At 39.8% G+C, this 14,538-nt stretch overlaps 1 protein-coding gene across 4 annotated transcripts in view; it reads right to left on the minus strand.

Annotated features, from left to right (window-relative positions):
- Positions 1 to 14,538, minus strand: part of USP49 (ubiquitin specific peptidase 49) — an 89,723-nt gene that overhangs the window by 56,786 nt on the left and 18,399 nt on the right. The gene's annotated exons all lie outside the window — the stretch shown is intronic.

Here is a 14,538-nt window from a genome sequence, read left to right on the forward strand (position 1 = left end):
CAGTGCGAGTGGGGGAGGGGCACAGAGAGAGAGGGAGACAAAGAATCTGAAGCAGGATCCAGGCTCTGAGCTGGCAGCACAGAGCCCAATGTAGGGCTCGAACTCACGAACTGCGAGATTATGACCTGAGCCGACGTCGGATGCTCAACCAACTGAGCCACCTAGGAGCCCCAAAGAGAATTTTCAAATCCATCTGTCATTTCTATTCACATTCTAAGGCACCAACGCTCTAGGCTTACTTCCAACCACCCATCCACTCTATGATTTTAGTACCAGCAAGGCCTTGCTGGATTTAAGTGCTTTCTTTGACCTGGTCCCATTTTTGGCCTATTCCAATCTATAAGCTCATATAGCAAAATGTTTTACTACAAAAAGTCTCAAGTATACAATTAATTAATCAGAAGACTCATGCAAGAATGCATGCATGCAACAGATTGTTACAGCACTCTATGGTTTTCAAGGTGCTTCCAAGCATACCTCTCAGGTGCCTGAAGACAATGCTGAGAGCAGACAAGACAGGTGTGATAAGCCAGGAAGCTACATCTAATGTTGATTGTTTTGAAGTGGAAACGTATTTTCACTGTTACTGCTGAAGAGCCAATGGCTTAGAACCTGAGTTAGATGCTTTCTCTGTAATTTTAAGTCAATTTCATAAGTAACTTTTTAAATTATGAATGATCAATCATATCTAATCAAAATAAAAATAGGCCAAAAGCCTTAGGAGATACAAAGGCAGACTAAACTCACACAATAAGGAAAAATTTTACATTCATCCACCACTAAATAGAGAAACCTCATGGAAAATTATAAGAACACCATAATTAAATGTCTCTTGGATGCCAAATTAGGAAGTCTGGGTTTGACTGGCAGGAAGAGAGAAAGCTAGGCTGAATATCAGCAAGCCTAGATTTCAGTCCACACTCTATTACTAAAGAGTTTTGTGATCTCCAGGCCCACTCAAATTTGAAATTCCACAATTTGTACATGTCGCCCAGAGTAAATAATCATGTAAAAAGAAACATTTAACACTACATTTCAGAGCACAGTATGCATAGCATGAACAAAAGCTTCAAGATCTGTTGATTTTACTGTTCTAAGTTATTAGTTGCCATGGGTTTCACCCATTAATGGCTCTCATGGTTTACGTTCGAGTTTAGGATCTCCGCACAGAAACTGCAAAACAGATTTATGATTTTCTGTGAAATACAAGAGGTGCCAGGACTGACCTTACACACTCTGACCATGATTCAGAATAATCTAGGTGGGGCCACCTGGGTGGCTCAGTTAAGTGTCCAACTCTTGATTTCAGCTCAGGTCATCATCTCACAGTTCATGAGTTCAAGCCCCACGTTGGGATTCTCCCTTTTCCTTCTGCTCCTCCCCAACTCAAGCTTGCTCTCTCTCAAAGTAAGTAAGCTTAAAAAAAAAAAAGAATAATCTATGTGGTAAAATCTAAGTTCACTTGCCAAATGAGTTGATTTCTTACAAACTGTTTATTAAAGTGCTTTTTCGGGACACCTGGGTGGCTCAGTCCAACTCCTCATCTTGGCTCAGGTCATGATCTCATAATTCGTGATATCAAGCCCAGCATTGGGCTCTGTGCTGACAGCATGGAGTCTGTTTGGGACTCTCTCTCTCTCTCTCTCTCTCTCTCTCTCTCTCTCTCTCCCTCTCTCCCTCCCTCCCTCCCTCCCTCCCCCTTTCCCTCTCTCTCTGCTCCTCCCCTGCTCTCTCTCTCTTTCGCTCTCAAAATAAATATATAAACTAAAAAGAAAATGTTTTTTCACCATTAAACAGAAATATGGTCCATGAGTTTATGAGGCTATGTTATACAGTGTACATGGGATATCAACCTAGACTATGAACTTTCTGAGAAGAGGTCGTTTCTCATTCTAGTGTCCTATTGACTTAATATATACTGTTGGTTGCATGAACTGCTGATAGAGGACCTCCTCTTTTAAACTGGCCTTGATCTCAAATTTTACTTCTTAGGCAATGTGCTTTCTAACATTTACAAAGTATTTTCAACTAAAAACTTCATATGGCATTTGCCACCGTAAGCCATAACTTTTCTCATCTCTACATATGCACGTTTGTTTTAGAATAAAACGCTGCGCATTGTTTCAGCCTTCTGAAATAAAAATATATTGGGACCAATACAATGATGTATAAGAGATCCAGAGTGTCAAGCGACACATTAGAAAGATGGTCAAGTGACACATTAGAATTTTTTCCCCCTAGCTCAGGTCACGATCTCGTGGTCCGTGAGTTCGAGCCCCGCGTCGGGCTCTGGGCTGATGGCTCAGAGCCTGGAGCCTGCTTCCGATTCTGTGTCTCCCTCTCTCTCTGCCCCTCCCCTGTTCATACTCTGTCTCTCTCTGTCCCAAAAATAAATAAACGTTAAAAAAAAAAATTAAAAAAAAAAAAAAAAAAAGATTTTTTTCCCCCTAAATTCCTGTGTGGTGGTTAGAATCAAAAAAGTTCTAGAAGTTTACCTGTGTTGATTGACTTCCATATCTAATAAGACACTAGATGGGTCTGTTTATTCATAAGGGGCATGAGAACACAGGAGACTGCAAGAGCCTTAGCAAATCCTCGTATTAGCAGTGTGACCCTGGGCAGTTCACTGATGTCTTGGGAATCTCTACAGTCTCCCGTGTGAATAGATATAACATCAGCTCTACTCCCTTCCAAGGGTGCTGCATCAATCAGGCAAGAAAACGTGTGTGGAAGTGCACTGTAAACTGACAAGAGCTGCACATGGGTTAGGTCTTCTTTCCTTTGCTACCAGAAATAGCAGAGACTTTAGATCATTATTGTGGTGAGAAGAGACAGTGATATTTGAACATTTCAGGTGTTTGGGGGGGACATGCTAGGATAAAAGAACCTGATCTTTCATGTGGAGCGCAAGAATCCTAAAATGTATTTGGTATCTGCGTCTTTTAGTTAAATAACATCCTGGTCTTACCTACCAACTTATAGGGATTAAAGGGCATAAGATAGCCACACTGGGGATTTCTTCTCACCAAAAAATAAAATGACTTATTTTATTATTTAAAAAAATTTTTTAATGTTTATTTTTGAGAGAGAGAACGAGAGACTGAGCATGAGCAGGGGAGGGGCAGAGAGAGAGGGAGACACAGAATCCGAGGCAGGCTCCAGGCTCTGGGCTGTTAGCACAGAGCCCGACACGGGGCTTGAACCCACGAACCACAAGATCAAGACCTGAGCCGAAGTTGGATGCTTAACCTACGGAGCCACCCAGGCGCCCCCCAATATAAAAGGACTTAAAAGCAATAGCATAGTATACTTGCATTCTCCCCAGTCATCCAAGATAAATACATGCAAACAAAAGCAATACCAGATCCCATTTAGTGTGCAGAGAAGCAGTGACAGCCACAAAAACAGCCTTCCATAGAGCACACACCGGAATTGGTATTTCATCACTGTGCTTAAATCTAATGCTGCTTTTATACTCCCCACATATAATAAATACTATTAATTGGTAGAGTTCAGCCTGCCAGCATACATTCAAACAATTTTAAAAACATTAGTTGTCATTACCAAGCACGTTTTATAAATACCATACAACAATTTTGTCAGCACAGAGCAGCAATTTTAATGGGAAGAGAACATTTATGAACATTTATTATACTCCTACTAGGTACCGTGCTGTGTGAGGTGTTTTCGCATATATTTGTGCAGTTAATTCTCACAAATGAGGTAGGTGTCAGTGGCACTTTACAGATGAAGAATGGACACTCAAATTGGTTATTAAATGACTAGTCCAGGATCACACAGCAAAAAAAAAAAAAAAAAGCAGTACTTAGGCCCCAAGATAATTAGTGCAATTCAGTAACTCTACATCAGTGGCAAAGAACATGAAGTTTAATTAAGTAAAGTTTTGTGCCATGGTAAAATTTAGTTGGCAGTTACCAATATCCTGAGACACTTTACATATCTTGTTCAAGAAGAGACTGAACTGTAAATATGCATTCCTTCCGTAGAAACAGTTTCTGATTTAAAATTTTAAACATAAAGACTTAGCACTGCAGGCTGGCTCAGTCAGTAGAACATGAGACTCTTGATTTTTGGGGTCATGAGTTGAAGCCCCACATTGGGTGCAGAGCTTACTTAAAAAAAAAAAAGGCATCACTGCAGCTAGTTCTTTTCAGAGACAACTCTGCAAAGGAAATATAAATTCACTAGAGTCAATAACTGTTTTGTAAAGAAGCTATCTCTTGGCAATCATATCAAAATAAGTGCCAAAAATTACTTACAAACGTGAAAACATTTTAAGAATTTTGAATATTAGAAAAATGCTTCCTATAATCACAGCTCTTAAAATCTCTTAAAAGCTAACTCTAACCTACATATCACTATCTGCTATACTATACAGTGATATTGTTAGTTTTCTCTGAAAATTCCCGTTAAAAAATCAGGTATTTATAAGGGCTCAGTTGGTTGAGCGTCCAACTTCCACTCAGGTCATGATCTCGCGGTCAGTGAGTTCAAGCCCCACATCGGGCTCTGTGCTGACAGTTCAGAACACGGAGCGTGCTTTGGGTTCTGTGTCTCCCTCTCTCTCTGATTCTCCCCCGCTCAAGCTCTGTGTGTCTCTCTCCTTCAAAGATAAATAAACATTAAAAAAAATAAAAAAAAAACAACAGGTATTTATAAAATAAACATTTTAGAAGGGCTCTAAAATGGACAGTACTAATGATACAAAAAGACTTAGGACTATATATCTGTACCAAACAATGAGATGTTAGGAGTGTTTGGACAAGAACCAAAACCCTGTAGAGCTTTCCAACTAAATGGTTCTAGCAAAAGCCTGATGGCTACATTGTTATCTGGTTATAGTATTCCAAGATACAAAACAAACCTAGATTTTAAAAATATAAAACTGTATCAAGTTATAAAACACCACCCTAATTAGGTGCTGTGGTTAAGAAAGCAGGTTTGGGGACCACCTGGGTGGCTCAGTTGGTTAAGTGTCCAACTTCGGTTCAGGTCATGATCTGGCAGTTCATGAGTTTGAGCCTCACATCTGGCTCTGTGCTGTCAGTACTGAGCCTGCTTCAGATCCTGTCCACATCCTCTCTCTACCCCCATTCTCCATCTCTCAAAAATAAACATTTAATAATAAGCAAAAATAAATAAAACACACATGTAAAAGAAATTAAGGCCTCTCATTACTGAGATAATTTGTTTCTAAGTTTAGAATTTAAAACATAATAAAAAAGGGTATCTGGGTGGCTCAGTCAGTTCAGCGTCAGACTCTTGATTTCCGCTCAGATCATGATCTCATGGTTTGTGAGATTGAGCCCCTTGACGGGCTCTGTGCTGACAGCACAGAGCCTGCTTGGGATTCTCTCTCTCCCTATCTTTCTGCCCTTCCCCACTGGCGCTAGCTCAAGTGTGTGTGCTCTCTCACAAAATAAGTAAATAAATATTTTTTTTAAAACCATAGAAAAAGAAGCAAAATCCTAACATTCTTGATAGCAGTCAGGGTGGTGATTAACCTGGGGTGGGGTATAAGGGAGGATCAGACAGGGAACTTTTACACTTATAGGATGGTTATCCTGGCTTTTGTTTCACTGGTCTTTATTTTATGTTTTTTTTTTAATGTTTATTTATTTTTGAGAGAGGCAGAGTGCGAGCAGGGGAGGAGCAGAGAGAGAGAGGGAAACACAGAATTGGAAGCAGGATCCAGGCTCCGGGCTGTCAGCACAGAGCCTGAAATGGGGCTTGAACTCTCAGACCATGATATCATGACCTGAGCCAAAGTCAGATGCTTAACCGACTGAGCCATCCAGGTGTCTTGGTCTTTAAAATGTACATGATGTTTTGGGGCATCTGGCTGGCTCAATCAGTAGAACATGAAACTCTTGAGCCCCACTGGGTAGAGAGATCACTTAAAAATGAAAACTTGGGGTGCGTGGGTGGCTCAGTTGGTTAAGTGTCCGACTTTGACTCAGGTCATGATCTCCTGGTCTGTGGATTCGAGCCCTGTGTCAGGCTCTCTGCTGTCAGCATGGAGCCCACTTCATATCCTCTGTCTCCGTCTCCCTGCCCCCCCCCCCCATTCTCTCTCTCTCTCTCACAAAAATAAACACGAAAAATAAAAGAAAATAAATATAAAATCTTTTAAAAAATCTTTTAAAAATACAACAAAATGTATGTCCTAAAATATATCTCACATATATAATATTTCACAATAAATAAATTATACAAAATAAGTTTAAACATTTCGAAAGTATAGTGAGAAAGCACATTTTAATCTTAGAAAAGGGGGAGAGGAAAAAAACAAAAAATAAAATAAATGCTGTATCATTCTAAGTGTTCTAGATTACTTCAGATTATGTATGCAACAGCTCAGCTCAGTTATGGAAACATTTCCAAAAGACTCCATTCAACCGTATGAGACGTTATTTTTCTTTGTGGGTTAGTTCTTACGAAGGGTATTGTTGATTCCCTGGGAGCACGTCTTTATGATCATAAAACCTGGAGGTTGTAAGGAATGTCAGAAGGCTTCTCTTACAACATGTTCACTTTCCACACAAGGGAACGTTAGACCCCTTCGCTTCCAAATAACAGGTTTCCCCACTCTGCTCCCAGCTGTTACAGCTAGCCACCAACGTGACACAAAGGGGCAGATCCTGTTTTCTCAATTACTTTGAAACAGTGACTAGAGAAAAGGTGAATTTATACCAACCATCAGGAATCTAGACCTAATATGTACCCCAACAGATGCCAGTACCTACAGAGGAGCCTGGTGCCTCAGTCAAAGAAGGCATTCTGGAAACATGTGCGTAAGTGAATTTAGTCATAAGAACAAAGCAGCGGTTCTGCCCCAAATATTTTACATATAAAAGAAAATCACCAAAGAATTCTATGTCATCATATAATGAATTCAGTAGTGTGCTGTGGGCAAGTGTACAGAATACAGGAGGGAATAGGGAAATAAGACAAAAGATTAATGTTGCACGGGGTAAAATGGAGACAGAGGTCTTAGAGGAGAAGAACTGGGAATTAAATTTTGAAAAGCTGATAAAGAAAGCATTCTAGGATTTCTCCAAAGAAACCTGTTGATCTTTTTACACCTGCTTCCCTTTTCCACATTACTGTCAAATTTTAACAGACATATCCACATTCCCCCTCAAAGAACTTTTGGAACCCACTGAGAATGGAACAGTAGGAAGAAAGAAAAGAAACCTTTTTAAATGTTTAATATAAATTCTTCAAAACAGAAACATCTTTAAATGGTAAATACTCATTTTCTTAAGTTTTGAAGTTCACCAAAATAAAACTGGACCCCCCAAATTAATAGAAAAACATTTAAAAACAATCCCCCAGGGCACCTAGATGAGTCAGTTGGTTAAGCGTCTGACTCTTGATTTTGGCTCAGGTCATGATTTCATGATTTGTGAGCTGGAGACCCATGTTGGGCTCCATGCTAACAGCATGGAGCCTGCTTGGGATTCTCTCTACCTCCCTCTCTCTCTCTCTCTCTGCCCCTCACCTGCTTTTCTGTGCACTTGCTCTCTCTCAAAATAAATAAAAACTTAAAAAAAATTCCTCCACACTCAGGATTGCAAACTTAAAGCGTACATAAAATTAACAGGACATGTGGGTACCATGAGCAATGGATAAAGGGCTTCTCTTTCCAGCTATTTTAATGAGAGACAACAGAGCCATACTGGTAAAGAAAAGACAACTGGAGAAGAGACTCACTTCCAGTTCTAGATAGATGAGCAAACATAAATAAGCCACTTCTGCACCCTGGCTCTGTTTCCACATCTGTAAAAGTAACATTAAGTTACTTGATGACCTAACATTCTATTATTCTATCTGTAAACTTCCTAAAGCCACTCAGATATCATTATCTTCTAGCAAGCTACGTGTTAGGCATTCATCCATAAGGGTAGCAAAACAGAAAATGAATCTACATTATCCAGAATTCTGTACTGTAGCAAAATTTTACAATTAAACAAGCCATTCTAAGTCTTGCACTGAAAAAGTGCATTAGAGAACTAAGTTTGGATTTTCGATAAAACACGATGCATTGAACACCCACATTTACCTCTTTTGTCCTCTCCATAACTCCACTAGAACAGCAGTAAAAACAAGAGCTACAAGAAAAAAGAATAGGAGAGGAAACCACTACAAGTCTTTGGAAGCTGAAAAGCAGATGGGTAGGTTATTTGACTTAGCATAGAATGTAAAACCTAAGAGCACATTAAGGGGAAGCCCAGAGCAAACTGAATTGTGCTGGGACACACCAAAAAGCTCAGAATACCTCTGCAAGTGGGGACAGCAGACAGGGCTGAAAAAGAACAGGGTGAAAGTTCTAACCCAAGATTCCCACCCTAACCCCAAGCAGCCATTGGTCAGAAGATGGGAAGCCTATTCTGGAAACTAGAGAGACTCTGGACTGAAACACAACTGGGGGAAGGCCTAGCAGTCTAAAAAGATGGAGATTACGGGAAAGTAGATATCCTGAAAGGTAATCCCCAGCTCTTTCTCCATTCAGCTCCCCAAATGTTTCAACCAGGGATAAGCCAAAGATGGGAGCATTCTCTCTGGAGATGAATTTGCCCCACAGAAAAACACCGACGAGTACTGACTACCAGAGGTGACCTCCTATCTTTTTTTTTTTTTTAAGTTTATTTATTTTTGACAGAGACAGAGTGCGAGCATGAGCTGGGAAGGAGCAGAGAGAGGGGGAGACACAGAATCCGAAGCAGGCTCCAGATTCCGAGCTGTCAACACAGAGCCCGATGCAGGGCTCAAACTCACAAACCGCAAGATCATGACCTGGGCCGAAATTGGACGCTTAACCGACTGAGCCACCCAGGCGCCCCATCCTAACTATCTTATAATGAATAATAGCACCAGCCAACTTTTAGAAGCCCCCACTCTGTCAAACCCAGCTTTCAGTTTTTCAGTGGCTCATTATGGAACATGAGTAAGACAGCCAAGGCTATACATTTAAGAAAATCCCCTAAATGAAAAACTAAAATAAATGATCAAGTAAAGGTATTTTAAGGAAACAGATGGTACAGGAAACTGCAGGAAAAAAATGTAATTACAATTAACATACTGAGAGAAGAACTATCCCATGAAACAGAAATAGAAGACTATTAAAAAGCAACATTCAAGTGTGCCTGGGTGGCTCAGTTGCGACAGACTCTTGGCTTTGGTTCATGTCATGATCTCATGGTTCGTGGGATCAAGCTGTTGGGCTCCACAGCTGGCACACAGAGCTGGCTTGGGATTCTCTCTACCTCTCTTTCTACCCCTCCCTCACTCGCACTGTCTCTGTCTCTCTCACAATAAATAAACTAAAAAAAAAAAAAAAAAAAAAGCAATATGCCGAGGGGCGCCTAGCTGGCTCAGTTGGTAGAGCATTCGACTCTTGATCTCAGGGTTCTGAGTTCAAGCCCCATGCTGGGTATAGAGATTACATAAAAGTAAAACCTTAAAAAAAGGGGGGGGCAACATTCAGAGAAAAAAACTTGAAACTTAAAAATATGATAGCAGAAACCTAATTAAAAGTGTCTGAAGATGAAGTTCAAGACATCTTCCAGAAAGCACAGCACAGAGACAAAAAAGATGAAATATAGAAAAAATGGGCAAATTAAAGGACCCATTAGTCCATACATTCCAAACACAAAGAATAAGAATACAAGAGGGAAAGAAGAGGAAAACCAGGGGCAAGGGAGAGAAGAGGGAGGGGCACCTGGGTGGCTCGGTTGGTTAAGTGTCTAACTCTTGGTTTCAGCTCAGGTCATGATCGCAGGGTTATGGGTTTGAGCCCCGCATCTGGCTCCATGCTGACAGTGCAGAGTCTGCTTGGGATTCTCTCTCTGCCTCTCTCTCTACTCCTCCCCTGCTTACATGCTCACATGCTCACATGCACTCTCTCTCTCAAAGTAAATAAATAAAAACTTTAAAAAAGGGGTGGGGGGAGAGAAGGTGGAGGCTGGTTAGAATTAAAGAATTCAAGTAAATCTCCCAGAACTGAAAAATGCATGTTTCCAGACTGAATAGGCCCCCAGTGTGCCCTATACAACAGATAAAACAAGGCTCACAGTAAGGCAGATTACCATAAAATTTCAAAACATCAGAGACAAAGATCAGCTCCTAAACCACCTCCAACCAAGGGGAAAGAAGAAAAAAAAAAAAAGAGAACATCATCAGACTTTTCGTTAGCAACAACAGAAGCTAAAAATCAATAGAACAATTCCTGTTAAACTCAGAAAATTATTCTATATTCTACACCCAGGTAAACTATAAATCAAGTATGAAAGAAAAAGAAGACATTTTCATACATGCAGATTCTCAAATCTACATCCTATGCACCTTTTTCTTAGGAACCTTCTGGAAGAATTGCTTAAGTATAAACACCGAAGGGGAAAGATGTGGCATCCAGGAAGCAGGGAGTCCCAACATAGGGAGGAAATAACTGTTATGTAGAAAGGTAGATCCAAGGATGATAGCTGCGCAGGTCTAGAGAACGAGCTATACAGACTAAAAAAATAGCAGCATGAGTCTACTGCCTAAAAGCATGGCATTAAATGCCAGAAGAAACAGCTGGAAGAACAGAAAATGGGGGTCCCTGTAGAGGTCAAATGTTGGGGAGAGGAAAAGCAGGCAGGGTACTTTTTATGTTGCACACAGCTTAGCATTGATAAATATTAAATTTTAAAAGATTCTTCAAAAGGTTAAAGAGAATGTTTAAAATTTTTTTTATAATGTTTATTTTTGATGTTTTTTTTTTTTATAATGTTTTATTTTTGAGAGAGACAGAGACAGAATGCGAGTGGGTTAGGGGCAGAGAGAGAGGGAGACACAGAATCCAAAGCAGGCTCCAGGCTCTGAGCTGTCAGCACAGAGCCCGACATGGGGCTCGAACTCACGAGCTGTGAGATCATGACCTGAGCCGAAGTCGGACGCTCAACCAACTGAGCCACCCAGGCGCCCCAAAGAGAATGTTTTAAAATCACATCTAAAAAAACATGATTTCCCAAGCAAGATTTCCGAGGGAAAAAGAAAATGATAAAGAAAAAAACGTAATTTTCAAGGCAGAGCAAAATCAAGTTATTTGAAAAACACTACACCTTAGCAGAGAGTGTGGCTTTGCTTGAAAACTATGATGAGTAGGAAACAATGTTTGGCTGACAGATACTTACTCAAAAGTCATAATCACAAAGCCAGAAAAAAAAAAAAAAAAGGAAAAATTTAAACATATGATGGTATGGTTGGGGAAAGTTCATAGTTTATGGTTACATCAAACACTTCACAAATTAAGATTACTTTTTCACACACTCAAGCAGATGCTAAATCAAAGTTAACAGAATAACTTGACTGCATCACATTTTGGTAAGAAGTGAAAACACTTAAGAGACAACTGTTTCCTCAGGAAAACGCAAATACTGCAGCTTTGTTGAAACAAGTCAACGTTTTGTGTCAGGGTCGTGTATCCTTTCCTAACGACTGAAACAAATAGTAGTGGGATTCACTGGCAAACCTGAAATGACTGTTGCCCAGCCTTCTGTATAAGCCCCTAAGAAATGACATCTCAGGAAATATGCTCTTCTCTATCCCCAAATACTGCAAAAATGAAAACATCTAGATTTTCTATTGCCCTCTCATAGCAAATGCACCTAAAATAGTATTCGTTCATCGTATTTAATACTATCTACTTCTATCTCATGGATGTTAAGATCATACTTATAATCAAGTATTGGGCTCTTCAATAAACAGGCAAGTAGAGAGGGTGCTGCCCACTATTTACTCAGTTTTCTGACATCTAGGGAGGCTGCGCACATGGAAAATAGCTGGATCTAAGATTCTTTGATAGTCTACTGATTTGTGGCCAGGGAGATCTTTTTAAACTACTGCAAGGAAGCACTCTCCCACCCAATCTACTCTGGTAAAAACACTTGCTCTTCTTTTGGCATAAATGAAGACAATGGAAGAGATGAATTTGCAAGCTGGCTTAACTGTAGCATACTGTACAGCCTTCAAGTTGAATGCATAAAAAAAACACCTTCGTTTCAGTCTCTTGGAATCAAGAAGAAAACAATACTTTAAGCTTCTGCATAAAGTATGATGTTCTTTTTGAAGTTTGAGAAAACACATAATAGCTTATAAAATATAATGCATAACCAAGAGCTCCTCCAGCTTTAAAATAATAATAAAATACTATGTCCAGATCTATTCTCAAAGCAAATTAGCAAGACATTAGGAAAAAGTCTGCACTGCAAGAAAAAAAGAATTTATAACAATGTATGGTGATGTCAACTAGACTTATTGTAGGTGAGCATTTCACAGTATGTACAAATAGCAAATCATGTTATACACCTGAAACTAACATAATGTTATATGTCAATTATGCTTCAATAAAAAGTTTTTAAAAATTTTATTACATTTATCCTTTCATGCTTCTTTCACAGAAGGGAAACAGCTAACTAAAATATGAAGAAATGTTCAAACTCACTAGTAAGTAGAAAATATAAATTAAAATAAGACATAATTATATAGCAAAAATTCCAACCGTGGACAATAGCAAGTGTTGGGAGGTGGAGAACGCAAGGCCTGTGAGGGGTACGCGCTGATCTACCACTCAGCAGCCTGTCAGTACCTATGCTACAATGCCACCCCTGAGTTTGTATCCCAAACACATTCTCCACGTGTCCATAATGAACACAAACAAGACTGCTGTTAGCAGCACTGTTTACAGTAGCCTAGGCATCCATCACTATGGGAATGGATGCGCACCATGGAACAGCATGGTGCAGGTTGAAGCAATTAGCTAAGTGTACATCCAAAAACATTCCCAGATCTTAAAACAGGGCTGAGTGAGAAGAGTGAAACCAGAGTAAGAGCTATAACATAGTTCTTTAAAGATTTTGGGTTTGTTTTTTTTTTAAGTTTATTTATTTTGAGAGAGAGAGAGAGAGAACAAGTGGAGAAGGGGCAGAGAGAAGAGAGGAGAGAACCCCAGGCAGTCTATACTGCCAGCACAGAGCCCAATGCAGGGTTCAAACCCACAAACTGTGAGATCATGACCTGAGCTGAAACCAAGAGTCGGATGCTTAACTGACTGAGCCACCCAGCTTGCTCCCAAAGATTTTATTTTTAAGTAATCTCTACACCCAACATGGGGATTGAACTCAGAACCCCGAGATCAAAAGCCGCATGCTCCACCAACTGAACCAGCCAGGCGCCCCAGAGCTAAAGCATTTTTACAGGGAGAATTCTATAGCCAAATTCTGCAACAGTGAAGTATGGTGAAAAATTTTAGAATGAATGATAAGCACCCACCCCCGCCCCAAATCACTAAGCGTTTAAAAAAAATTTTTTTTAGTTTATTTATTTATGAGAGACAGCATGAGTGTGAGGGAGGGGCAGAGACAGAGGGAGACACAGAATCCGAAGCAAGCTCCAGGCTCTGAGCTGTCAGCACAGAGCCCGACACGGGGCCTGAATTCACAAACCAGGAGATCATGACCTGAACCAAAGTCGTATACTTAGCTGACTGAGCCACCCAGGTGCCCCATTTTTTTGTTGTTGTTTTTTTTTTTTTTTTTTTTAAATCACTAAGCATTTTAGAAAGATGCATATAGAATCAAGGACATACATCAAACACATTAGAGAGGGTGCTTGTGGGGTGGGAGAGGAAAATAGGCATGGAAATGGGGGCTGAACAAAAGGGCTTTATACACCAATGCTAGACTGTGCCCAAATCATAGGGAATGAAGTTCAGATTCAAGATATTTTTCATTCATGCACACATTAATTTATTTAACCAAATTTTTTTTAATGTTTATTTATTTTTGAGAGAGACAGAGACAGAATGCGAGTGGGTTAGGGGCAGAGAGAGAGGAAGACACAGAATCCGAAGCAGGCTCCAGGCTTTGAGCTGTCAGCACAGAGCCCAACACGGGGCTCGAACTCACGAGCTGTGTGTGAGATCATGACCTGAGCCGAAGTCAGACGCTCAACCTACTGAGCCACCCAGGAGCCCCACATTAATTTATTTAATGAAAATTTACTGAACACGTCTTAAGTGCCAAGTACTGTGTTTAAATATAAACTTTTCTTGTTATTTCTGCTGAAGGTTTTTATCTTAAAACCTCAAAAAGACATATGCTTTAAGATACATTTTAACTGGAAGTGGAAAGGAAAAAGAATTTACATTAGAATATGTATACTATAAAGTGAGAAATTCATCGTTCTTAAAATAGTTTTGTAAATGTTTTTCATGAAATATGAATATACCTTCAAACTCTTTAAATGACAAACTTATATGAAAAGTTGAAATACAGAATGAACTCTGAAGTCCTACCAAATTACCCTGTCACATCTCAATCCACAAGTAAAACATCTTTTCTCACGGCTTTCAGTGGTGAAACAATTTTTTTTGGAGGAGAATTTTTTTCTACTTTATTTGTTCTACGTAATTTTCCCAAAGATATTTCAACTGCTCAGGAACACTTCTTGCCAGATTTCCGTTTTCTAAAAGAA

Source organism: Panthera leo, chromosome B2 (assembly GCF_018350215.1).
Source record: "Panthera leo isolate Ple1 chromosome B2, P.leo_Ple1_pat1.1, whole genome shotgun sequence".
Lineage (NCBI taxonomy): Eukaryota > Metazoa > Chordata > Mammalia > Carnivora > Felidae > Panthera > Panthera leo.